The sequence below is a fragment of the Aulostomus chinensis genome, chromosome 4, assembly GCF_037954235.1.
Source record: "Aulostomus chinensis isolate RoL2024-O1b breed Wild chromosome 4, RoL_Achi_v1.0, whole genome shotgun sequence".
NCBI lineage: Eukaryota > Metazoa > Chordata > Actinopteri > Syngnathiformes > Aulostomidae > Aulostomus > Aulostomus chinensis.
The window spans coordinates 28,407,384-28,425,767 of record NC_141323.1 but is presented as its reverse complement, the minus strand read 5'-3'; the positions used below and the strand labels follow the sequence as shown (position 1 = coordinate 28,425,767).

The following is an 18,384-nucleotide window of genomic DNA, read 5'->3' as shown; positions in this document are numbered from 1 at the left end:
GCCAAATACGTGTCCTGTCAAAAAAACAAAAGAATGTTGATGTCATCGAGAGAAAAGTACTGCATCTGCCATTTGTCTTCTTCAAATTAACCACTGCATGAAATTCCATTCCAAAGCTGCAGAGGGCCCTTCAAGAAAAGGTGTGTGAGGGAAGCTCGCTCATGCTGGTCCCCAAACACTCAAAGCGGCCCTTTCCTCACAATGAAACAAAAAAGCTTACAGCACCTGGTATTCCCAGGCGGTCTTCCATCCAAGTACTAACCAGGCCCGACCTTGCTAAGCTTCCGAGATCAGACGAGATCGGGCGTGTTCAGAGTGGTATGGCCGTAAGCCCTTGACTCTCACACACATGGGCTCTATATCCATTTCACTCACTTTACAACCTCAAAAAAAATGTGATGTGCAACAGCCTCACAGTCTTTTTACACACCAAATAGTTGTCCTGTCAATACAAAGAAAAGAATGTTGATGTCATCTAGAGAAAAGTACTGCATCTGCAATCTGTCTACTTCAAATTACACACTGCATGACATTCCATTCGAAAGCTGTGGAGGGCGCTTCAAGAAAAGGTGTGTGAGGGAAGCACGCTCATGCTGGTCCCCAAACACTCAAAGCTGCCCTTTCCTCACAATGAAAAAAAAAAGCTTACAGCACCTGGTATTCCCAGGCGGTCTCCCATCCAAGTACTAACAAGTCCCGACCCTGCTTAGCTTCCGAGATCAGACGAGATCGGGCGTGTTCAGAGTGGTATGGCCGTAAGCCCTTGGCTCTCACAAACATGGGCTCTATATCCATTTCACTCACTTTACAACCTCAGAAAAAAAGTGAAGCGCAACAGCCTCAGGGTCTTTTCACACGCCAAATCGGTGTCATGTCAATAAAACAAAAGAATGTTGATGTCATCGAGAGAAAAGTACTGCATCTGCCATTTGTCTTCTTCAAATTAACCACTGCATGAAATTCCATTCCAAAGCTGCAGAGGGCCCTTCAAGAAAAGGTGTGTGAGGGAAGCTCGCTCATGCTGGTCCCCAAACACTCAAAGCGGCCCTTTCCTCACAATGAAACAAAAAAGCTTACAGCACCTGGTATTCCCAGGCGGTCTTCCATCCAAGTACTAACCAGGCCCGACCTTGCTAAGCTTCCGAGATCAGACGAGATCGGGCGTGTTCAGAGTGGTATGGCCGTAAGCCCTTGACTCTGACACACATGGGCTCTATATCCATTTCACTCACTTTACAACCTCAAAAAAAATGTGATGTGCAACAGCCTCACAGTCTTTTTACACACCAAATAGTTGTCCTGTCAATACAAAGAAAAGAATGTTGATGTCATCGAGAGAAAATTACTGCATCTGCCATCTGTCTTCTTCAAATTAACCACTGCATGAAATTCCATTCCAAAGCTGCAGAGGGCCCTTCAAGAAAAGGTGTGTGAGGGAAGCCCGCTCATGCTGGTCCCCAAAGTCTCAAAGCGGCCCTTTCCTCACAATGAAACAAAAAGGCTTACAGTACCTGGTATTCCCAGGCGGTCTCCCATCCAAGTACTAACCAGGCCCGACCCTGCTTAGCTTCCGAGATCAGACGAGATCGGGCGTGTTCAGAGTGGTATGGCCGTAAGCCCTTGACTCTGACACACATGGGCTCTATATCCATTTCACACACTTTACAACCTCAGAAAAAAAGTGATGCGCAACAGCCTCAGGGTCTTTTCACACGCCAAATCGGTGTCCTGTCAAAAAAAGAAAAGAATGTTGATGTCATCGAGAGAAAAGTACTGCATCTGCCATCTGTCTTCTTCAAATTAACCACTGCATGAAATTCCATTCCAAAGCTGCAGAAAGGTGCTTCAAGAAAAGGTGTGTGAGGGAAGCTCGCTCATGCTGGTCCCCAAAGACTCAAAGCGGCCCTTTCCTCACAATGAAACAAATAAGCTTACAGCACCTGGTATTCCCAGGCGGTCTTCCTTCCAAGTACTAACCAGGCCCGACCCTGCTAAGCTTCCGAGATCAGACGAGATCGGGCGTGTTCAGAGTGGTATGGCCGTAAGCCCTTGACTCTCACACACATGGGCTCTATATCCATTTCACTCACTTTACAACCTCAAAAAAAATGTGATGTGCAAAAGCCTCACGGTCTTTTTACACACCAAATAGTTGTCCTGTCAATACAAAGAAAAGAATGTTGATGTCATCTAGAGAAAAGTACTGCATCTGCCATCTGTCTTCTTCAAATTAACCACTGCATGAAATTCCATTCCAAAGCTGCAGAGGGCGCTTCAAGAAAAGGTGTGTGAGGGAAGCTCGCTCATGCTGGTCCCCAAAGACTCAAAGCTGCCCTTTCCTCACAAAGAAATAAAAAAGCTTACAGCACCTGGTATTCCCAGGCGGTGTTCCATCCAAGTACTAACCAGGCCCGACCCTGCTTAGCTTCCGAGATCAGACGAGATTGGGCGTGTTCAGAGTGGTATGGCCATAAGCCTTTGACTCTGACACACATGGGCTCTATATCCATTTCACACAATTTACAACCTCAGAAAAAAAGTGATGCGCAAAAGCCTCAGGGTCTTTTTACACACCAAATAGTTGTCCTGTCAATACAAAGAAAAAAATGTTGATGTCATCGAGAGAAAAGTACTGCATCTGCAATCTGTCTACTTCAAATTACACACTGCATGACATTCCATTCGAAAGCTGTGGAGGGCGCTTCAAGAAAAGGTGTGTGAGGGAAGCTCGCTCATGCTGGTCCCCAAACACTCAAAGCTGCCCTTTCCTCACAATGAAACAAAAAAGCTTACAGCACCTGGTATTCCCAGGCGGTCTCCCATCCAAGTACTAACCAGGCCCAAACCTGCTTAGCTTCCGAGATCAGACGAGATCGGGCGTGTTCAGAGTGGTATGGCCGTAAGCTCTTGACTCTCACACACATGGGCTCTATATCCATTTCACACAATTTACAACCTCAGAAAAAAAGTGATGCGCAAAAGCCTCAGGGTCTTTTCACACGCCAAATCGGTGTCCTGTCAATACAAAGAAAAAATGTTGATGTCATCGAGAGAAAAGTACTGCATCTGCCATCTGTCTTCTTCAAATTAACCACTGCATGAAATTCCATTCCAAAGCTGCAGAGGGCCCTTCAAGAAAAGGTGTGTGAGGGAAGCTCGCTCATGCTGGTCCCCAAAGTCTCAAAGCGGCCCTTTCCTCACAAAGAAATAAAAAAGCTTACAGCACCTGGTATTCCCAGGCGGTCTTCCATCCAAGTACTAACCAGGCCCGACCCTGCTAAGCTTCCCAGATCAGACGAGATCGGGCGTGTTCAGAGTGGTATGGCCGTAAGCCCTTGACTCTCACACACATGGGCTCTATATCCATTTCACTCACTTTACAACCTCAAAAAAAATGTGATGTGCAACAGCCTCACGGTCTTTTTACACACCAAATAGTTGTCCTGTCAATACAAAGAAAAAATGTTGATGTCATCTAGAGAAAAGTACTGCATCTGCAATCTGTCTACTTCAAATTACCCACTGCATGACATTCCATTCGAAAGCTGTGGAGGGCGCTTCAAGAAAATGTGTGTGAGGGAAGCTCGCTCATGCTGGTCCCCAAACACTCAAAGCTGCCCTTTCCTCACAATGAAACAAAAAAGCTTACAGCACCTGGTATTCCCAGGCGGTCTCCCATCCAAGTACTAACCAGGCCCAACCCTGATTAGCTTCCGAGATCAGACAAGATCGGGCGTGTTCAGAGTGGTATGGCCGTAAGCTCTTGACTCTCACACACATGGGCTCTATATCCATTTCACACACTTTACAACCTCAGAAAAAAAGTGAAGCGCAACAGCCTCACGGTCTTTTTACACACCAAATAGTTGTCCTGTCAATAAAAGAAAAGAATGTTGATGTCATCTAGAGAAAAGTACTGCATCTGCCATCTGTCTACTTCAAATTAACCACTGCATGACATTCCATTCCAAAGCTGTGGAGGGCGCTTCAAGAAAAGGTGTGTGAGGGAAGCTCGCTCATGCTGGTCCCCAAAGACTCAAAGCTGCCCTTTCCTCACAAAGAAATAAAAAAAGCTTACAGCACCTGATATTCCCAGGTGGTCTTCCATCCAAGTACTAACCAGGCCCGACCCTGCCAAGCTTCCGAGATCAGACGAGATCGGGCGTGTTCAGAGTGGTATGGCCGTAAGCCCTTGACTCTGACACACATGGGCTCTATATCCATTACACACAATTTACAACCTCAGAAAAAAAGTGATGCGCAACAGCCTCAGGGTCTTTTCACACGCCAAATACGTGTCCTGTCAATAAAAGAAAAGAATGTTGATGTCATCGAGAGAAAAGTACTGCATCTGCAATCTGTCTTCTTCAAATTAACCACTGCATGAAATTCCATTCCAAAGCTGCAGAGGGCGCTTCAAGAAAAGGTGTGTGAGGGAAGCTCGCTCATGCTGGTCCCCAAAGTCTCAAAGCGGCCCTTTCCTCACAATGAAACAAAAAAGCTTACAGCACCTGGTATTCCCAGGCGGTCTTCCATCCAAGTACTAACCAGGCCCGACCCTGCTAAGCTTCCGAGATCAGATGAGATCGGGCGTGTTCAGAGTGGTATGGCCGTAAGCCCTTGACTCTCACACACATGGGCTCTATATCCATTTCACTCACTTTACAACATCAAAAAAAATGTGATGTGCAACAGCCTCACGGTCTTTTTACACACCAAATAGTTGTCCTGTCAATACAAAGAAAAGAATGTTGATGTCATCTAGAGAAAAGTACTGCATCTGCAATCTGTCTACTTCAAATTACCCACTGCATGACATTCCATTCGAAAGCTGTGGAGGGCGCTTCAAGAAAATGTGTGTGAGGGAAGCTCGCTCATGCTGGTCCCCAAACACTCAAAGCTGCCCTTTCCTCACAATGAAACAAAAAAGCTTACAGCACCTGGTATTCCCAGGCGGTCTCCCATCCAAGTACTAACCAGGCCAAACCCTGATTAGCTTCCGAGATCAGACGAGATCGGGCGTGTTCAGAGTGGTATGGCCGTAAGCTCTTGACTCTCACACACATGGGCTCTATATCCATTTCACACACTTTACAACCTCAGAAAAAAAGTGATGCGCAACAGCCTCAGGGTCTTTTCACACGCTAAATCGGTGTCCTGTCAATAAAACAAAAGAATGTTGATGTCATCGAGAGAAAAGTACTGCATCTGCCATCTGTCTTCTTCAAATTACACACTGCATGATATTCCATTCGAAAGCTGCGGAGGGCGCTTCAAGAAAAGGTGTGTGAGGGAAGCTCGCTCATGCTGGTCCCCAAAGACTCAAAGCGGCCCTTTCCTCACAATGAAACAAAAAAGCTTACAGCACCTGGTATTCCCAGGCGGCCTTCCATCCAAGTACTAACCAGGCCCGACCCTGCTAAGCTTCCGAGATCAGACGAGATCGGGCGTGTTCAGAGGGGTATGGCCGTAAGCTCTTGACTCTCACACACATGGGCTCTATATCCATTTCACACAATTTACAACCTCAGAAAAAAAGTGAAGCGCAACAGCCTCAGGGTCTTTTCACACGCCAAATACGTGTCCTGTCAAAAAAACAAAAGAATGTTGATGTCATCGAGAGAAAAGTACTGCATCTGCCATTTGTCTTCTTCAAATTAACCACTGCATGAAATTCCATTCCAAAGCTGCAGAGGGCCCTTCAAGAAAAGGTGTGTGAGGGAAGCTCGCTCATGCTGGTCCCCAAACACTCAAAGCGGCCCTTTCCTCACAATGAAACAAAAAAGCTTACAGCACCTGGTATTCCCAGGCGGTCTTCCATCCAAGTACTAACCAGGCCCGACCTTGCTAAGCTTCCGAGATCAGACGAGATCGGGCGTGTTCAGAGTGGTATGGCCGTAAGCCCTTGACTCTCACACACATGGGCTCTATATCCATTTCACTCACTTTACAACCTCAAAAAAAATGTGATGTGCAACAGCCTCACAGTCTTTTTACACACCAAATAGTTGTCCTGTCAATACAAAGAAAAGAATGTTGATGTCATCTAGAGAAAAGTACTGCATCTGCAATCTGTCTACTTCAAATTACACACTGCATGACATTCCATTCGAAAGCTGTGGAGGGCGCTTCAAGAAAAGGTGTGTGAGGGAAGCACGCTCATGCTGGTCCCCAAACACTCAAAGCTGCCCTTTCCTCACAATGAAAAAAAAAAGCTTACAGCACCTGGTATTCCCAGGCGGTCTCCCATCCAAGTACTAACAAGGCCCGACCCTGCTTAGCTTCCGAGATCAGACGAGATCGGGCGTGTTCAGAGTGGTATGGCCGTAAGCCCTTGGCTCTCACAAACATGGGCTCTATATCCATTTCACTCACTTTACAACCTCAGAAAAAAAGTGAAGCGCAACAGCCTCAGGGTCTTTTCACACGCCAAATCGGTGTCATGTCAATAAAACAAAAGAATGTTGATGTCATCGAGAGAAAAGTACTGCATCTGCCATTTGTCTTCTTCAAATTAACCACTGCATGAAATTCCATTCCAAAGCTGCAGAGGGCCCTTCAAGAAAAGGTGTGTGAGGGAAGCTCGCTCATGCTGGTCCCCAAACACTCAAAGCGGCCCTTTCCTCACAATGAAACAAAAAAGCTTACAGCACCTGGTATTCCCAGGCGGTCTTCCATCCAAGTACTAACCAGGCCCGACCTTGCTAAGCTTCCGAGATCAGACGAGATCGGGCGTGTTCAGAGTGGTATGGCCGTAAGCCCTTGACTCTGACACACATGGGCTCTATATCCATTTCACTCACTTTACAACCTCAAAAAAAATGTGATGTGCAACAGCCTCACAGTCTTTTTACACACCAAATAGTTGTCCTGTCAATACAAAGAAAAGAATGTTGATGTCATCTAGAGAAAAGTACTGCATCTGCAATCTGTCTACTTCAAATTACACACTGCATGACATTCCATTCGAAAGCTGTGGAGGGCGCTTCAAGAAAAGGTGTGTGAGGGAAGCTCGCTCATGCTGGTCCCCAAACACTCAAAGCTGCCCTTTCCTCACAATGAAACAAAAAAGCTTACAGCACCTGGTATTCCCAGGCGGTCTCCCATCCAAGTACTAACCAGGCCCGACCCTGCTTAGCTTCCGAGATCAGACGAGATCGGGCGTGTTCAGAGTGGTATGGCCGTAAGCCCTTGACTCTGACACACATGGGCTCTATATCCATTTCACACACTTTACAACCTCAGAAAAAAAGTGATGCGCAACAGCCTCAGGGTCTTTTCACACGCCAAATCGGTGTCCTGTCAATAAAAGAAAAGAATGTTGATGTCATCGAGAGAAAAGTACTGCATCTGCCATCTGTCTTCTTCAAATTAACCACTGCATGAAATTCCATTCCAAAGCTGCAGAAAGGTGCTTCAAGAAAAGGTGTGTGAGGGAAGCTCGCTCATGCTGGTCCCCAAAGACTCAAAGCGGCCCTTTCCTCACAATGAAACAAAAAAGCTTACAGCACCTGGTATTCCCAGGCGGTCTTCCATCCAAGTACTAACCAGGCCCGACCCTGCTAAGCTTCCGAGATCAGACGAGATCGGGCGTGTTCAGAGTGGTATGGCCGTAAGCCCTTGACTCTCACACACATGGGCTCTATATCCATTTCACTCACTTTACAACCTCAAAAAAAATGTGATGTGCAACAGCCTCACAGTCTTTTTACACACCAAATAGTTGTCCTGTCAATACAAAGAAAAGAATGTTGATGTCATCTAGAGAAAAGTACTGCATCTGCAATCTGTCTACTTCAAATTACACACTGCATGACATTCCATTCGAAAGCTGTGGAGGGCGCTTCAAGAAAAGGTGTGTGAGGGAAGCTCGCTCATGCTGGTCCCCAAAGACTCAAAGCGGCCCTTTCCTCACAATGAAACAAATAAGCTTACAGCACCTGGTATTCCCAGGCGGTCTTCCTTCCAAGTACTAACCAGGCCCGACCCTGCTAAGCTTCCGAGATCAGACGAGATCGGGCGTGTTCAGAGTGGTATGGCCGTAAGCCCTTGACTCTCACACACATGGGCTCTATATCCATTTCACTCACTTTACAACCTCAAAAAAAATGTGATGTGCAAACGCCTCACGGTCTTTTTACACACCAAATAGTTGTCCTGTCAATACAAAGAAAAGAATGTTGATGTCATCTAGAGAAAAGTACTGCATCTGCCATCTGTCTTCTTCAAATTAACCACTGCATGAAATTCCATTCCAAAGCTGCAGAGGGCGCTTCAAGAAAAGGTGTGTGAGGGAAGCTCGCTCATGCTGGTCCCCAAAGACTCAAAGCTGCCCTTTCCTCACAAAGAAATAAAAAAGCTTACAGCACCTGGTATTCCCAGGCGGTGTTCCATCCAAGTACTAACCAGGCCCGACCCTGCTTAGCTTCCGAGATCAGACGAGATTGGGCGTGTTCAGAGTGGTATGGCCATAAGCCTTTGACTCTGACACACATGGGCTCTATATCCATTTCACACAATTTACAACCTCAGAAAAAAAGTGATGCGCAAAAGCCTCAGGGTCTTTTTACACACCAAATAGTTGTCCTGTCAATACAAAGAAAAAAATGTTGATGTCATCGAGAGAAAAGTACTGCATCTGCAATCTGTCTACTTCAAATTACACACTGCATGACATTCCATTCGAAAGCTGTGGAGGGCGCTTCAAGAAAAGGTGTGTGAGGGAAGCTCGCTCATGCTGGTCCCCAAACACTCAAAGCTGCCCTTTCCTCACAATGAAACAAAAAAGCTTACAGCACCTGGTATTCCCAGGCGGTCTCCCATCCAAGTACTAACCAGGCCCAAACCTGCTTAGCTTCCGAGATCAGACGAGATCGGGCGTGTTCAGAGTGGTATGGCCGTAAGCTCTTGACTCTCACACACATGGGCTCTATATCCATTTCACACAATTTACAACCTCAGAAAAAAAGTGATGCGCAAAAGCCTCAGGGTCTTTTCACACGCCAAATCGGTGTCCTGTCAATACAAAGAAAAAAATGTTGATGTCATCGAGAGAAAAGTACTGCATCTGCCATCTGTCTTCTTCAAATTAACCACTGCATGAAATTCCATTCCAAAGCTGCAGAGGGCCCTTCAAGAAAAGGTGTGTGAGGGAAGCTCGCTCATGCTGGTCCCCAAAGTCTCAAAGCGGCCCTTTCCTCACAAAGAAATAAAAAAGCTTACAGCACCTGGTATTCCCAGGCGGTCTTCCATCCAAGTACTAACCAGGCCCGACCCTGCTAAGCTTCCCAGATCAGACGAGATCGGGCGTGTTCAGAGTGGTATGGCCGTAAGCCCTTGACTCTCACACACATGGGCTCTATATCCATTTCACTCACTTTACAACCTCAAAAAAAATGTGATGTGCAACAGCCTCACGGTCTTTTTACACACCAAATAGTTGTCCTGTCAATACAAAGAAAAAATGTTGATGTCATCTAGAGAAAAGTACTGCATCTGCAATCTGTCTACTTCAAATTACCCACTGCATGACATTCCATTCGAAAGCTGTGGAGGGCGCTTCAAGAAAATGTGTGTGAGGGAAGCTCGCTCATGCTGGTCCCCAAACACTCAAAGCTGCCCTTTCCTCACAATGAAACAAAAAAGCTTACAGCACCTGGTATTCCCAGGCGGTCTCCCATCCAAGTACTAAGCAGGCCCAACCCTGATTAGCTTCCGAGATCAGACAAGATCGGGCGTGTTCAGAGTGGTATGGCCGTAAGCTCTTGACTCTCACACACATGGGCTCTATATCCATTTCACACACTTTACAACCTCAGAAAAAAAGTGAAGCGCAACAGCCTCACGGTCTTTTTACACACCAAATAGTTGTCCTGTCAATAAAAGAAAAGAATGTTGATGTCATCTAGAGAAAAGTACTGCATCTGCCATCTGTCTACTTCAAATTAACCACTGCATGACATTCCATTCCAAAGCTGTGGAGGGCGCTTCAAGAAAAGGTGTGTGAGGGAAGCTCGCTCATGCTGGTCCCCAAAGACTCAAAGCTGCCCTTTCCTCACAAAGAAATAAAAAAAGCTTACAGCACCTGATATTCCCAGGTGGTCTTCCATCCAAGTACTAACCAGGCCCGACCCTGCCAAGCTTCCGAGATCAGATGAGATCGGGCGTGTTCAGAGTGGTATGGCCGTAAGCCCTTGACTCTGACACACATGGGCTCTATATCCATTACACACAATTTACAACCTCAGAAAAAAAGTGATGCGCAACAGCCTCAGGGTCTTTTCACACGCCAAATACGTGTCCTGTCAATAAAAGAAAAGAATGTTGATGTCATCGAGAGAAAAGTACTGCATCTGCAATCTGTCTTCTTCAAATTAACCACTGCATGAAATTCCATTCCAAAGCTGCAGAGGGCGCTTCAAGAAAAGGTGTGTGAGGGAAGCTCGCTCATGCTGGTCCCCAAAGTCTCAAAGCGGCCCTTTCCTCACAATGAAACAAAAAAGCTTACAGCACCTGGTATTCCCAGGCGGTCTTCCATCCAAGTACTAACCAGGCCCGACCCTGCTAAGCTTCCGAGATCAGATGAGATCGGGCGTGTTCAGAGTGGTATGGCCGTAAGCCCTTGACTCTCACACACATGGGCTCTATATCCATTTCACTCACTTTACAACATCAAAAAAAATGTGATGTGCAACAGCCTCACGGTCTTTTTACACACCAAATAGTTGTCCTGTCAATACAAAGAAAAGAATGTTGATGTCATCTAGAGAAAAGTACTGCATCTGCAATCTGTCTACTTCAAATTACCCACTGCATGACATTCCATTCGAAAGCTGTGGAGGGCGCTTCAAGAAAATGTGTGTGAGGGAAGCTCGCTCATGCTGGTCCCCAAACACTCAAAGCTGCCCTTTCCTCACAATGAAACAAAAAAGCTTACAGCACCTGGTATTCCCAGGCGGTCTCCCATCCAAGTACTAACCAGGCCAAACCCTGATTAGCTTCCGAGATCAGACGAGATCGGGCGTGTTCAGAGTGGTATGGCCGTAAGCTCTTGACTCTCACACACATGGGCTCTATATCCATTTCACACACTTTACAACCTCAGAAAAAAAGTGAAGCGCAACAGCCTCACGGTCTTTTTACACACCAAATAGTTGTCCTGTGAATACAAAGAAAAGAATGTTGATGTCATCTAGAGAAAAGTACTGCATCTGCAATCTGTCTACTTCAAATTACAAACTGCATGACATTCCATTCGAAACCTGTGGAGGGCGCTTCAAGAAAAGGTGTGTGAGGGAAGCTCGCTCATGCTGGTCCCCAAACACTCAAAGCTGCCCTTTCCTCACAAAGAAATAAAAAAGCTTACAGCACCTGGTATTCCCAGGCGGTCTTCCATCTAAGTACTAACCAGGCCCGACCCTGCTTAGCTTCCGAGATCAGACGAGATCGGGCGTGTTCAGAGTGGTATGGCCGTAAGCCCTTGACTCTCACACACATGGGCTCTATATCCATTTCACACAATTTACAACCTCAGAAAAAAAGTGATGCGCAACAGCCTCAGGGTCTTTTCACACGCCAAATACGTGTCCTGTCAATAAAAGAAAAGAATGTTGATGTCATCGAGAGAAAAGTACTGCATCTGCCATCTGTCTTCTTCAAATTAACCACTGCATGAAATTCCATTCCAAAGCTGCAGAGGGCGCTTCAAGAAAAGGTGTGTGAGGGAAGCTCGCTCATGCTGGTCCCCAAAGACTCAAAGCGGCCCTTTCCTCACAATGAAACAAAAAAGCTTACAGCACCTGGTATTCCCAGGCGGTCTTCCATCCAAGTACTAACCAGGCCCGACCCTGCTAAGCTTCCGAGATCAGACGAGATCGGGCGTGTTCAGAGTGGTATGGCCGTAAGCCCTTGACTCTCACACACATGGGCTCTATATCCATTTCACTCACTTTACAACATCAAAAAAAATGTGATGTGCAACAGCCTCACGGTCTTTTTACACACCAAATAGTTGTCCTGTCAATACAAAGAAAAAAATGTTGATGTCGTCTAGAGAAAAGTACTGCATCTGCAATCTGTCTACTTCAAATTACACACTGCATGACATTCCATTCGAAAGCTGTGGAGGGCGCTTCAAGAAAATGTGTGTGAGGGAAGCTCGCTCATGCTGGTCCCCAAACACTCAAAGCTGCCCTTTCCTCACAATGAAACAAAAAAGCTTACAGCACCTGGTATTCCCAGGCGGTCTCCCATCCAAGTACTAACCAGGCCCAACCCTGCTTAGCTTCCGAGATCAGACGAGATCGAGCGTGTTCAGAGTGGTATGGCCGTAAGCTCTTGACTCTCACACACATGGGCTCTATATCCATTTCACACAATTTACAACCTCAGAAAAAAAGTGAAGCGCAACAGCCTCAGGGTCTTTTCACACGCCAAATACGTGTCCTGTCAAAAAAACAAAAGAATGTTGATGTCATCGAGAGAAAAGTACTGCATCTGCCATTTGTCTTCTTCAAATTAACCACTGCATGAAATTCCATTCCAAAGCTGCAGAGGGCCCTTCAAGAAAAGGTGTGTGAGGGAAGCTCGCTCATGCTGGTCCCCAAACACTCAAAGCGGCCCTTTCCTCACAATGAAACAAAAAAGCTTACAGCACCTGGTATTCCCAGGCGGTCTTCCATCCAAGTACTAACCAGGCCCGACCTTGCTAAGCTTCCGAGATCAGACGAGATCGGGCGTGTTCAGAGTGGTATGGCCGTAAGCCCTTGACTCTCACACACATGGGCTCTATATCCATTTCACTCACTTTACAACCTCAAAAAAAATGTGATGTGCAACAGCCTCACAGTCTTTTTACACACCAAATAGTTGTCCTGTCAATACAAAGAAAAGAATGTTGATGTCATCTAGAGAAAAGTACTGCATCTGCAATCTGTCTACTTCAAATTACACACTGCATGACATTCCATTCGAAAGCTGTGGAGGGCGCTTCAAGAAAAGGTGTGTGAGGGAAGCACGCTCATGCTGGTCCCCAAACACTCAAAGCTGCCCTTTCCTCACAATGAAAAAAAAAAGCTTACAGCACCTGGTATTCCCAGGCGGTCTCCCATCCAAGTACTAACAAGGCCCGACCCTGCTTAGCTTCCGAGATCAGACGAGATCGGGCGTGTTCAGAGTGGTATGGCCGTAAGCCCTTGGCTCTCACAAACATGGGCTCTATATCCATTTCACTCACTTTACAACCTCAGAAAAAAAGTGAAGCGCAACAGCCTCAGGGTCTTTTCACACGCCAAATCGGTGTCATGTCAATAAAACAAAAGAATGTTGATGTCATCGAGAGAAAAGTACTGCATCTGCCATTTGTCTTCTTCAAATTAACCACTGCATGAAATTCCATTCCAAAGCTGCAGAGGGCCCTTCAAGAAAAGGTGTGTGAGGGAAGCTCGCTCATGCTGGTCCCCAAACACTCAAAGCGGCCCTTTCCTCACAATGAAACAAAAAAGCTTACAGCACCTGGTATTCCCAGGCGGTCTTCCATCCAAGTACTAACCAGGCCCGACCTTGCTAAGCTTCCGAGATCAGACGAGATCGGGCGTGTTCAGAGTGGTATGGCCGTAAGCCCTTGACTCTGACACACATGGGCTCTATATCCATTTCACTCACTTTACAACCTCAAAAAAAATGTGATGTGCAACAGCCTCACAGTCTTTTTACACACCAAATAGTTGTCCTGTCAATACAAAGAAAAGAATGTTGATGTCATCTAGAGAAAAGTACTGCATCTGCAATCTGTCTACTTCAAATTACACACTGCATGACATTCCATTCGAAAGCTGTGGAGGGCGCTTCAAGAAAAGGTGTGTGAGGGAAGCTCGCTCATGCTGGTCCCCAAACACTCAAAGCTGCCCTTTCCTCACAATGAAACAAAAAAGCTTACAGCACCTGGTATTCCCAGGCGGTCTCCCATCCAAGTACTAACCAGGCCCGACCCTGCTTAGCTTCCGAGATCAGACGAGATCGGGCGTGTTCAGAGTGGTATGGCCGTAAGCCCTTGACTCTGACACACATGGGCTCTATATCCATTTCACACACTTTACAACCTCAGAAAAAAAGTGATGCGCAACAGCCTCAGGGTCTTTTCACACGCCAAATCGGTGTCCTGTCAATAAAAGAAAAGAATGTTGATGTCATCGAGAGAAAAGTACTGCATCTGCCATCTGTCTTCTTCAAATTAACCACTGCATGAAATTCCATTCCAAAGCTGCAGAAAGGTGCTTCAAGAAAAGGTGTGTGAGGGAAGCTCGCTCATGCTGGTCCCCAAAGACTCAAAGCGGCCCTTTCCTCACAATGAAACAAAAAAGCTTACAGCACCTGGTATTCCCAGGCGGTCTTCCATCCAAGTACTAACCAGGCCCGACCCTGCTAAGCTTCCGAGATCAGACGAGATCGGGCGTGTTCAGAGTGGTATGGCCGTAAGCCCTTGACTCTCACACACATGGGCTCTATATCCATTTCACTCACTTTACAACCTCAAAAAAAATGTGATGTGCAACAGCCTCACAGTCTTTTTACACACCAAATAGTTGTCCTGTCAATACAAAGAAAAGAATGTTGATGTCATCTAGAGAAAAGTACTGCATCTGCAATCTGTCTACTTCAAATTACACACTGCATGACATTCCATTCGAAAGCTGTGGAGGGCGCTTCAAGAAAAGGTGTGTGAGGGAAGCTCGCTCATGCTGGTCCCCAAAGACTCAAAGCGGCCCTTTCCTCACAATGAAACAAATAAGCTTACAGCACCTGGTATTCCCAGGCGGTCTTCCTTCCAAGTACTAACCAGGCCCGACCCTGCTAAGCTTCCGAGATCAGACGAGATCGGGCGTGTTCAGAGTGGTATGGCCGTAAGCCCTTGACTCTCACACACATGGGCTCTATATCCATTTCACTCACTTTACAACCTCAAAAAAAATGTGATGTGCAAACGCCTCACGGTCTTTTTACACACCAAATAGTTGTCCTGTCAATACAAAGAAAAGAATGTTGATGTCATCTAGAGAAAAGTACTGCATCTGCCATCTGTCTTCTTCAAATTAACCACTGCATGAAATTCCATTCCAAAGCTGCAGAGGGCGCTTCAAGAAAAGGTGTGTGAGGGAAGCTCGCTCATGCTGGTCCCCAAAGACTCAAAGCTGCCCTTTCCTCACAAAGAAATAAAAAAGCTTACAGCACCTGGTATTCCCAGGCGGTGTTCCATCCAAGTACTAACCAGGCCCGACCCTGCTTAGCTTCCGAGATCAGACGAGATTGGGCGTGTTCAGAGTGGTATGGCCATAAGCCTTTGACTCTGACACACATGGGCTCTATATCCATTTCACACAATTTACAACCTCAGAAAAAAAGTGATGCGCAAAAGCCTCAGGGTCTTTTTACACACCAAATAGTTGTCCTGTCAATACAAAGAAAAAAATGTTGATGTCATCGAGAGAAAAGTACTGCATCTGCAATCTGTCTACTTCAAATTACACACTGCATGACATTCCATTCGAAAGCTGTGGAGGGCGCTTCAAGAAAAGGTGTGTGAGGGAAGCTCGCTCATGCTGGTCCCCAAACACTCAAAGCTGCCCTTTCCTCACAATGAAACAAAAAAGCTTACAGCACCTGGTATTCCCAGGCGGTCTCCCATCCAAGTACTAACCAGGCCCAAACCTGCTTAGCTTCCGAGATCAGACGAGATCGGGCGTGTTCAGAGTGGTATGGCCGTAAGCTCTTGACTCTCACACACATGGGCTCTATATCCATTTCACACAATTTACAACCTCAGAAAAAAAGTGATGCGCAAAAGCCTCAGGGTCTTTTCACACGCCAAATCGGTGTCCTGTCAATACAAAGAAAAAATGTTGATGTCATCGAGAGAAAAGTACTGCATCTGCCATCTGTCTTCTTCAAATTAACCACTGCATGAAATTCCATTCCAAAGCTGCAGAGGGCCCTTCAAGAAAAGGTGTGTGAGGGAAGCTCGCTCATGCTGGTCCCCAAAGTCTCAAAGCGGCCCTTTCCTCACAAAGAAATAAAAAAGCTTACAGCACCTGGTATTCCCAGGCGGTCTTCCATCCAAGTACTAACCAGGCCCGACCCTGCTAAGCTTCCCAGATCAGACGAGATCGGGCGTGTTCAGAGTGGTATGGCCGTAAGCCCTTGACTCTCACACACATGGGCTCTATATCCATTTCACTCACTTTACAACCTCAAAAAAAATGTGATGTGCAACAGCCTCACGGTCTTTTTACACACCAAATAGTTGTCCTGTCAATACAAAGAAAAAATGTTGATGTCATCTAGAGAAAAGTACTGCATCTGCAATCTGTCTACTTCAAATTACCCACTGCATGACATTCCATTCGAAAGCTGTGGAGGGCGCTTCAAGAAAATGTGTGTGAGGGAAGCTCGCTCATGCTGGTCCCCAAACACTCAAAGCTGCCCTTTCCTCACAATGAAACAAAAAAGCTTACAGCACCTGGTATTCCCAGGCGGTCTCCCATCCAAGTACTAACCAGGCCCAACCCTGATTAGCTTCCGAGATCAGACAAGATCGGGCGTGTTCAGAGTGGTATGGCCGTAAGCTCTTGACTCTCACACACATGGGCTCTATATCCATTTCACACACTTTACAACCTCAGAAAAAAAGTGAAGCGCAACAGCCTCACGGTCTTTTTACACACCAAATAGTTGTCCTGTCAATAAAAGAAAAGAATGTTGATGTCATCTAGAGAAAAGTACTGCATCTGCCATCTGTCTACTTCAAATTAACCACTGCATGACATTCCATTCCAAAGCTGTGGAGGGCGCTTCAAGAAAAGGTGTGTGAGGGAAGCTCGCTCATGCTGGTCCCCAAACACTCAAAGCTGCCCTTTCCTCACAAAGAAATAAAAAAAGCTTACAGCACCTGATATTCCCAGGTGGTCTTCCATCCAAGTACTAACCAGGCCCGACCCTGCCAAGCTTCCGAGATCAGATGAGATCGGGCGTGTTCAGAGTGGTATGGCCGTAAGCCCTTGACTCTGACACACATGGGCTCTATATCCATTACACACAATTTACAACCTCAGAAAAAAAGTGATGCGCAACAGCCTCAGGGTCTTTTCACACGCCAAATACGTGTCCTGTCAATAAAAGAAAAGAATGTTGATGTCATCGAGAGAAAAGTACTGCATCTGCAATCTGTCTTCTTCAAATTAACCACTGCATGAAATTCCATTCCAAAGCTGCAGAGGGCGCTTCAAGAAAAGGTGTGTGAGGGAAGCTCGCTCATGCTGGTCCCCAAAGTCTCAAAGCGGCCCTTTCCTCACAATGAAACAAAAAAGCTTACAGCACCTGGTATTCCCAGGCGGTCTTCCATCCAAGTACTAACCAGGCCCGACCCTGCTAAGCTTCCGAGATCAGATGAGATCGGGCGTGTTCAGAGTGGTATGGCCGTAAGCCCTTGACTCTCACACACATGGGCTCTATATCCATTTCACTCACTTTACAACATCAAAAAAAATGTGATGTGCAACAGCCTCACGGTCTTTTTACACACCAAATAGTTGTCCTGTCAATACAAAGAAAAGAATGTTGATGTCATCTAGAGAAAAGTACTGCATCTGCAATCTGTCTACTTCAAATTACCCACTGCATGACATTCCATTCGAAAGCTGTGGAGGGCGCTTCAAGAAAATGTGTGTGAGGGAAGCTCGCTCATGCTGGTCCCCAAACACTCAAAGCTGCCCTTTCCTCACAATGAAACAAAAAAGCTTACAGCACCTGGTATTCCCAGGCGGTCTCCCATCCAAGTACTAACCAGGCCAAACCCTGATTAGCTTCCGAGATCAGACGAGATCGGGCGTGTTCAGAGTGGTATGGCCGTAAGCTCTTGACTCTCACACACATGGGCTCTATATCCATTTCACACACTTTACAACCTCAGAAAAAAAGTGAAGCGCAACAGCCTCACGGTCTTTTTACACACCAAATAGTTGTCCTGTGAATACAAAGAAAAGAATGTTGATGTCATCTAGAGAAAAGTACTGCATCTGCAATCTGTCTACTTCAAATTACAAACTGCATGACATTCCATTCGAAACCTGTGGAGGGCGCTTCAAGAAAAGGTGTGTGAGGGAAGCTCGCTCATGCTGGTCCCCAAACACTCAAAGCTGCCCTTTCCTCACAAAGAAATAAAAAAGCTTACAGCACCTGGTATTCCCAGGCGGTCTTCCATCCAAGTACTAACCAGGCCCGACCCTGCTAAGCTTCCGAGATCAGACGAGATCGGGCGTGTTCAGAGTGGTATGGCCGTAAGCCCTTGACTCTCACACACATGGGCTCTATATCCATTTCACTCACTTTACA

At 46.3% G+C, this 18,384-nt stretch overlaps 39 non-coding genes and 4 pseudogenes across 39 annotated transcripts; all 43 read right to left on the bottom strand.

Annotated features, from left to right (window-relative positions):
• Window positions 1-213: 213 nt before the first annotated feature.
• LOC147265359 (5S ribosomal RNA) lies at window positions 214-332 on the bottom strand. Its single transcript, XR_015114965.1, has one exon. It is a non-coding gene; the product is annotated as a 5S ribosomal RNA (ribosomal RNA).
• A 310-nt stretch (window positions 333-642) lies between these two features.
• Window positions 643-761, bottom strand: LOC147265358 (5S ribosomal RNA). The gene has a single exon (XR_015114843.1). It is a non-coding gene; the product is annotated as a 5S ribosomal RNA (ribosomal RNA).
• Window positions 762-1,070: 309 nt separating this feature from the next.
• On the bottom strand, window positions 1,071-1,189 carry LOC147265357 (5S ribosomal RNA). Its single transcript, XR_015114964.1, has one exon. It is a non-coding gene; the product is annotated as a 5S ribosomal RNA (ribosomal RNA).
• A 310-nt stretch (window positions 1,190-1,499) lies between these two features.
• Window positions 1,500-1,618, bottom strand: LOC147265356 (5S ribosomal RNA). The gene has a single exon (XR_015115547.1). It is a non-coding gene; the product is annotated as a 5S ribosomal RNA (ribosomal RNA).
• A 310-nt stretch (window positions 1,619-1,928) lies between these two features.
• LOC147265355 (5S ribosomal RNA) lies at window positions 1,929-2,047 on the bottom strand. The gene has a single exon (XR_015114736.1). It is a non-coding gene; the product is annotated as a 5S ribosomal RNA (ribosomal RNA).
• A 310-nt stretch (window positions 2,048-2,357) lies between these two features.
• On the bottom strand, window positions 2,358-2,476 carry LOC147265354 (5S ribosomal RNA). The gene has a single exon (XR_015114948.1). It is a non-coding gene; the product is annotated as a 5S ribosomal RNA (ribosomal RNA).
• A 310-nt stretch (window positions 2,477-2,786) lies between these two features.
• LOC147265353 (5S ribosomal RNA) lies at window positions 2,787-2,905 on the bottom strand. Its single transcript, XR_015112871.1, has one exon. It is a non-coding gene; the product is annotated as a 5S ribosomal RNA (ribosomal RNA).
• A 309-nt stretch (window positions 2,906-3,214) lies between these two features.
• On the bottom strand, window positions 3,215-3,333 carry LOC147265352 (5S ribosomal RNA; annotated as a pseudogene).
• Window positions 3,334-3,642: 309 nt separating this feature from the next.
• Window positions 3,643-3,761, bottom strand: LOC147265351 (5S ribosomal RNA). The gene has a single exon (XR_015113332.1). It is a non-coding gene; the product is annotated as a 5S ribosomal RNA (ribosomal RNA).
• Window positions 3,762-4,071: 310 nt separating this feature from the next.
• LOC147265350 (5S ribosomal RNA) lies at window positions 4,072-4,190 on the bottom strand (annotated as a pseudogene).
• A 309-nt stretch (window positions 4,191-4,499) lies between these two features.
• On the bottom strand, window positions 4,500-4,618 carry LOC147265349 (5S ribosomal RNA). Its single transcript, XR_015113475.1, has one exon. It is a non-coding gene; the product is annotated as a 5S ribosomal RNA (ribosomal RNA).
• A 310-nt stretch (window positions 4,619-4,928) lies between these two features.
• On the bottom strand, window positions 4,929-5,047 carry LOC147265348 (5S ribosomal RNA). Its single transcript, XR_015114182.1, has one exon. It is a non-coding gene; the product is annotated as a 5S ribosomal RNA (ribosomal RNA).
• Window positions 5,048-5,356: 309 nt separating this feature from the next.
• LOC147265347 (5S ribosomal RNA) lies at window positions 5,357-5,475 on the bottom strand. The gene has a single exon (XR_015115062.1). It is a non-coding gene; the product is annotated as a 5S ribosomal RNA (ribosomal RNA).
• A 309-nt stretch (window positions 5,476-5,784) lies between these two features.
• Window positions 5,785-5,903, bottom strand: LOC147265346 (5S ribosomal RNA). Its single transcript, XR_015114963.1, has one exon. It is a non-coding gene; the product is annotated as a 5S ribosomal RNA (ribosomal RNA).
• A 310-nt stretch (window positions 5,904-6,213) lies between these two features.
• Window positions 6,214-6,332, bottom strand: LOC147265345 (5S ribosomal RNA). Its single transcript, XR_015113176.1, has one exon. It is a non-coding gene; the product is annotated as a 5S ribosomal RNA (ribosomal RNA).
• Window positions 6,333-6,641: 309 nt separating this feature from the next.
• On the bottom strand, window positions 6,642-6,760 carry LOC147265344 (5S ribosomal RNA). Its single transcript, XR_015114962.1, has one exon. It is a non-coding gene; the product is annotated as a 5S ribosomal RNA (ribosomal RNA).
• A 310-nt stretch (window positions 6,761-7,070) lies between these two features.
• LOC147265343 (5S ribosomal RNA) lies at window positions 7,071-7,189 on the bottom strand. The gene has a single exon (XR_015113870.1). It is a non-coding gene; the product is annotated as a 5S ribosomal RNA (ribosomal RNA).
• Window positions 7,190-7,499: 310 nt separating this feature from the next.
• On the bottom strand, window positions 7,500-7,618 carry LOC147265342 (5S ribosomal RNA). Its single transcript, XR_015113919.1, has one exon. It is a non-coding gene; the product is annotated as a 5S ribosomal RNA (ribosomal RNA).
• Window positions 7,619-7,928: 310 nt separating this feature from the next.
• LOC147265341 (5S ribosomal RNA) lies at window positions 7,929-8,047 on the bottom strand. The gene has a single exon (XR_015114735.1). It is a non-coding gene; the product is annotated as a 5S ribosomal RNA (ribosomal RNA).
• A 310-nt stretch (window positions 8,048-8,357) lies between these two features.
• LOC147265340 (5S ribosomal RNA) lies at window positions 8,358-8,476 on the bottom strand. The gene has a single exon (XR_015114947.1). It is a non-coding gene; the product is annotated as a 5S ribosomal RNA (ribosomal RNA).
• A 310-nt stretch (window positions 8,477-8,786) lies between these two features.
• Window positions 8,787-8,905, bottom strand: LOC147265339 (5S ribosomal RNA). Its single transcript, XR_015112870.1, has one exon. It is a non-coding gene; the product is annotated as a 5S ribosomal RNA (ribosomal RNA).
• Window positions 8,906-9,215: 310 nt separating this feature from the next.
• LOC147265338 (5S ribosomal RNA) lies at window positions 9,216-9,334 on the bottom strand (annotated as a pseudogene).
• A 309-nt stretch (window positions 9,335-9,643) lies between these two features.
• LOC147265337 (5S ribosomal RNA) lies at window positions 9,644-9,762 on the bottom strand. Its single transcript, XR_015114653.1, has one exon. It is a non-coding gene; the product is annotated as a 5S ribosomal RNA (ribosomal RNA).
• Window positions 9,763-10,072: 310 nt separating this feature from the next.
• LOC147265336 (5S ribosomal RNA) lies at window positions 10,073-10,191 on the bottom strand. Its single transcript, XR_015115349.1, has one exon. It is a non-coding gene; the product is annotated as a 5S ribosomal RNA (ribosomal RNA).
• A 309-nt stretch (window positions 10,192-10,500) lies between these two features.
• Window positions 10,501-10,619, bottom strand: LOC147265335 (5S ribosomal RNA). The gene has a single exon (XR_015113474.1). It is a non-coding gene; the product is annotated as a 5S ribosomal RNA (ribosomal RNA).
• A 310-nt stretch (window positions 10,620-10,929) lies between these two features.
• LOC147265334 (5S ribosomal RNA) lies at window positions 10,930-11,048 on the bottom strand. The gene has a single exon (XR_015114181.1). It is a non-coding gene; the product is annotated as a 5S ribosomal RNA (ribosomal RNA).
• A 310-nt stretch (window positions 11,049-11,358) lies between these two features.
• Window positions 11,359-11,477, bottom strand: LOC147265333 (5S ribosomal RNA). The gene has a single exon (XR_015112809.1). It is a non-coding gene; the product is annotated as a 5S ribosomal RNA (ribosomal RNA).
• A 309-nt stretch (window positions 11,478-11,786) lies between these two features.
• Window positions 11,787-11,905, bottom strand: LOC147265332 (5S ribosomal RNA). Its single transcript, XR_015113918.1, has one exon. It is a non-coding gene; the product is annotated as a 5S ribosomal RNA (ribosomal RNA).
• Window positions 11,906-12,215: 310 nt separating this feature from the next.
• On the bottom strand, window positions 12,216-12,334 carry LOC147265331 (5S ribosomal RNA). The gene has a single exon (XR_015115553.1). It is a non-coding gene; the product is annotated as a 5S ribosomal RNA (ribosomal RNA).
• Window positions 12,335-12,643: 309 nt separating this feature from the next.
• On the bottom strand, window positions 12,644-12,762 carry LOC147265330 (5S ribosomal RNA). The gene has a single exon (XR_015114960.1). It is a non-coding gene; the product is annotated as a 5S ribosomal RNA (ribosomal RNA).
• Window positions 12,763-13,072: 310 nt separating this feature from the next.
• Window positions 13,073-13,191, bottom strand: LOC147265329 (5S ribosomal RNA). Its single transcript, XR_015113175.1, has one exon. It is a non-coding gene; the product is annotated as a 5S ribosomal RNA (ribosomal RNA).
• Window positions 13,192-13,500: 309 nt separating this feature from the next.
• On the bottom strand, window positions 13,501-13,619 carry LOC147265328 (5S ribosomal RNA). Its single transcript, XR_015114959.1, has one exon. It is a non-coding gene; the product is annotated as a 5S ribosomal RNA (ribosomal RNA).
• Window positions 13,620-13,929: 310 nt separating this feature from the next.
• On the bottom strand, window positions 13,930-14,048 carry LOC147265327 (5S ribosomal RNA). Its single transcript, XR_015113859.1, has one exon. It is a non-coding gene; the product is annotated as a 5S ribosomal RNA (ribosomal RNA).
• Window positions 14,049-14,358: 310 nt separating this feature from the next.
• Window positions 14,359-14,477, bottom strand: LOC147265326 (5S ribosomal RNA). Its single transcript, XR_015113917.1, has one exon. It is a non-coding gene; the product is annotated as a 5S ribosomal RNA (ribosomal RNA).
• Window positions 14,478-14,787: 310 nt separating this feature from the next.
• LOC147265325 (5S ribosomal RNA) lies at window positions 14,788-14,906 on the bottom strand. Its single transcript, XR_015114734.1, has one exon. It is a non-coding gene; the product is annotated as a 5S ribosomal RNA (ribosomal RNA).
• Window positions 14,907-15,216: 310 nt separating this feature from the next.
• On the bottom strand, window positions 15,217-15,335 carry LOC147265324 (5S ribosomal RNA). The gene has a single exon (XR_015114946.1). It is a non-coding gene; the product is annotated as a 5S ribosomal RNA (ribosomal RNA).
• A 310-nt stretch (window positions 15,336-15,645) lies between these two features.
• Window positions 15,646-15,764, bottom strand: LOC147265323 (5S ribosomal RNA). The gene has a single exon (XR_015112869.1). It is a non-coding gene; the product is annotated as a 5S ribosomal RNA (ribosomal RNA).
• Window positions 15,765-16,073: 309 nt separating this feature from the next.
• On the bottom strand, window positions 16,074-16,192 carry LOC147265322 (5S ribosomal RNA; annotated as a pseudogene).
• Window positions 16,193-16,501: 309 nt separating this feature from the next.
• LOC147265321 (5S ribosomal RNA) lies at window positions 16,502-16,620 on the bottom strand. The gene has a single exon (XR_015113331.1). It is a non-coding gene; the product is annotated as a 5S ribosomal RNA (ribosomal RNA).
• A 310-nt stretch (window positions 16,621-16,930) lies between these two features.
• LOC147265320 (5S ribosomal RNA) lies at window positions 16,931-17,049 on the bottom strand. Its single transcript, XR_015115348.1, has one exon. It is a non-coding gene; the product is annotated as a 5S ribosomal RNA (ribosomal RNA).
• Window positions 17,050-17,358: 309 nt separating this feature from the next.
• On the bottom strand, window positions 17,359-17,477 carry LOC147265319 (5S ribosomal RNA). The gene has a single exon (XR_015113473.1). It is a non-coding gene; the product is annotated as a 5S ribosomal RNA (ribosomal RNA).
• Window positions 17,478-17,787: 310 nt separating this feature from the next.
• LOC147265318 (5S ribosomal RNA) lies at window positions 17,788-17,906 on the bottom strand. Its single transcript, XR_015114179.1, has one exon. It is a non-coding gene; the product is annotated as a 5S ribosomal RNA (ribosomal RNA).
• A 310-nt stretch (window positions 17,907-18,216) lies between these two features.
• Window positions 18,217-18,335, bottom strand: LOC147265317 (5S ribosomal RNA). The gene has a single exon (XR_015113916.1). It is a non-coding gene; the product is annotated as a 5S ribosomal RNA (ribosomal RNA).
• Window positions 18,336-18,384: the final 49 nt, after the last annotated feature.